We start from the raw sequence: 3,353 nt of genomic DNA, 5'->3' as shown, positions 1-3,353 counted from the left end.
TGCATTGAGTCTCCGGCGTCCCACTCTCCCCCGGCTGAGGGTTTTCTGCTTCGTGCACAAACGCGCTGCTAGCGATGAGTCGGGGTTACGCCAGGGCTCAGCGAGTGGGCCAGTTCACACAGAAGGGGGTCAGTGTGATGGCTGAGTCCATGCCCAAAAGTGTCCACGTGGGCAGCAGCGCCAGCCCTTCCCGGTACGGTTTTCACCTGGGATTCACCTGTGAGAGGTTTTCCTTGGGGTGAGGCTCACTCCACTTTGAGGTGTAGCCGGAGTGCCGAGACTAGGGACATACAGATACGCGTGTAGTCATACTTCTATAAAGAGAATTAAGCCCTGGCCAGTTTGCTCAGTGTTTGATTCTGGTCAAGGGCATGTACGATACCTCAGTTACAGGCTCGACTCCCGGCTCTGGTCCGGGCACATGAGGGAGACAACCAATCAATGTGTCTTTCTCACATCAATGTTTCTTTCTCTGTCTCTCCCTCTCTCTTCCACTCTCTTTTTTGCATTTGTGCTGTTCTTTTTTTAATTATTATTATTATTTAAAGTATTACAAGTAGTAGTACATATGTCTCTCTCTCTTTTTTTTTTCTCCCCCCAATTGACCTTCCCCCAGCCTCCCTGACCCCTCGGCACATGCCCTCACCCCCTTTCCAGTCTTCTGCTCTGTCTTAAAAAAAAAAAAGAAAGAAAGAAAGAAAGAAAGAAAGAAAGAAAGAAAGAAAGAAAGAAAGAAAGAAAGAAAGAAAGGAAAAACGTTTGGGGAAAAAAAAGCAAGGAAATTGATTTGCTTAATATAAAATGACCCAGAAGACTTAGGAAAATGTAAGCATTAATGAAAGTGCATAATTCGAGCCGATCATTTTGTTGCTTCTTGCAGATGGGTCCGCAGTCAGTGCCCTGCGTGGGTTTCCTTCCCCACCCACTTTACCCTCCCCTCCACCTCCCGCTGCATTGTCACAGGGCCAGTCCTATCTTACGCTCCGGTCGGATCCCATCGCTCTCTGCTTTGGGGTCCCCTGGTTTCCCAGCCCCAGTTTTCCAGCCTTTTCCCTTCCACCCAGCCCTGCCTCCGCAGCCCGACTTCGCAAACAGCCACAGGTCCCAGCCCCACAGCCCTCGGCTGCTGTGGGTGCAGAGGGGCCGAGGCGAGCCTGAGCGCCCTCTCCCAGGCTCCGGTGTGGTAGGGAAAGGCTGGAGTGAATGATACTTCTACAGGAGCATTTACGAAATTCACCCCCGTGCCCTCGACCTCATTGTAAACCAATCGGCTCCGTGACTAGTGGTGCTCCAGCCTTCGCTTGCTGGGGCCTCGGAACCTGACCTCACCCTTTTCCTGGAGGGAACAGTGAGGTGGGGTCTGACCCCTGGAGGCCAAGGCGACCCCTGGCTGCCCCTCTGCTGCTCCGGCTGCTGCTGGGGAAGGACTTGCCCCTCAGGCTGGGTCCTCTCCTCCCCAACACACAGGGTCCCTGGAGCCCGCCCAGCCTGCTGGGTGCTTCTGGCGTGGCTGTGCGTGGGAAGGGCAGTGATGACGCAGGTGCTCCACGTGGCACCTTAGAGGGCAACCACACACCTAGGAAGTCCTGTGGACAAACACTGGTGTCTCCCAAGCCGCCCTCCCTCCCACAGCATCGCCAAGCCCCTGCCGCCGGCCAGACCCTGCGTCCAGTCAGCTCTGGTCAGTTCCTTTCTCTCCAGCCCTTCATCTCGCTCTGCTCCAAACTCAGCCCCACCCCACCGGACAGCCGAGCCCCGAGGAGCCTGGAGTGAGGGCCCACGAGTGGGCATCGTTGCTATTTGAGCACATCCTGGCACGGCTGAGGGGCCTCCAGGCCGAGCTACAGTGTGGGCAGCGGGATCTGGGGATGTCTGCCCTCAGGGGTGTGGGGCAGGGCTGGGGGGCCTCCGGGGCGGTTCAGCCCCTTGCCTGAGCCCTTCTGCTCTCAGTAGGACCCCCCACATGGACTCCAGCTACGTCTTCCCATGTCCTGGCCACCGGGGGGGGGGCGGTGAGGGACAGTGCACTCCTCCCCGTTCAGATCCCCGGACACCTGCTCTTTTTGGCCAAAAGGAAAGAGACTGAGTCCTTATCAGATTTACCCTCCTCCCCAACCCGCTGGGTAGTCTCCCATCTGGAGCACAGACCATCAGCTTTCTTCCTCCGCCTTCTGCGGGACAACCAGGGAAATTACAACCGCAAAGAACCCTGGGCAACGCTGCCACCTGTGCCTCTGGTCCCCAGGTGTCTCTGCTCAGAGGTAGTAACTCCTGGTACTGGAGCAGTTACTCGAGCCGGCCACCAGGAAGCGCCAGCTCCCCAGCTCCGAGGGGAGAAGCTGGCCCAGTCTCCTAAAGGGACACATGCCTAGAACTGGACTGGGAACGTGAGCCCTGCCCGCTTACCCTGGTTCTCAGAAAAGTCTGTGCGCACTGATATGGCCTTCTCTTTAAATAGGACTCATGCCGGCTCTTGGGAGCCCTCCATCCTGCATCAGCCTGCAGACAGGGGTTTGGCCCTGAGTGAGGCACCAAGGTGCTGCCTGCCCATGGTCTTGGCATGCCCTCTTGTGCATAAATTCCCAAGTTGTCCCAAAGCAGCGAGGAGCTCGGAGTGTCCGGAGCAGCGGGAGGGGACAGCGTAACCAGCTCACGCTCTGGCCCTGGCCAGCGGGTGCCCAGCCTGGCCGGAAGCCCTCCTTCTTGGACGCATTGGCAGAGATGCTCCTGCCGCGCATGCTGGTCGTGCAGAGTGGGTCTCCCTGAAGGGCATCCGCTCCCGAGTCCTCCTCGGGCAGCTGGCTCCCACCTCGCCGCTCTGCCTGTCCCCTGGCCTCCCCGCTCTGGGCGTGAGGCTCAGCTCCCTTCCGAGGACACGGTGCGGTCCTTGTGGGACCTGCCCGCCTCCAGCTCCAGCCCGTGGCTCAGTATCCTGCCCAGAGCTGCGGGGCTGGGTGTCTGTGAGTGTCCCCACTCTCTCCCGGGTGAGACCAGGCAGCAGGTCTGGTGATCCGTGGTCAGCAGTCCCACTGCTGCTCCCCGGACCATGGCCACGGCCAGCCAGTGCCTCCGCCCTCTGTGCCACCTCCCGGCCCAGCCTTTATCTTGAACTCTAAGCAAGTGCCCAGGGATTTTAACAGTCGGACACCGAACCAGGGCACATTATCAGCAGCTAAGGCTGCTGGCTCCACCCTGTTTCACTTCCTCCCCATCTCCCCTCAGCCTCTTAAAATAACCAGACCATGAGCTTTGACTCCACTTCCTCATCCCTACACCTGGCCCAGCTCCCCGCGGCCCCACCTGCCGTCATTTCCAGGCCCTCCCCCCACATGAGGAGAGACATCAGGGAAACG

This window comes from Pipistrellus kuhlii, unplaced genomic scaffold, assembly GCF_014108245.1.
Source record: "Pipistrellus kuhlii isolate mPipKuh1 unplaced genomic scaffold, mPipKuh1.p scaffold_m20_p_2, whole genome shotgun sequence".
NCBI classification, from domain to species: domain Eukaryota; kingdom Metazoa; phylum Chordata; class Mammalia; order Chiroptera; family Vespertilionidae; genus Pipistrellus; species Pipistrellus kuhlii.
Note: the sequence above shows the minus strand (reverse complement) of the source record.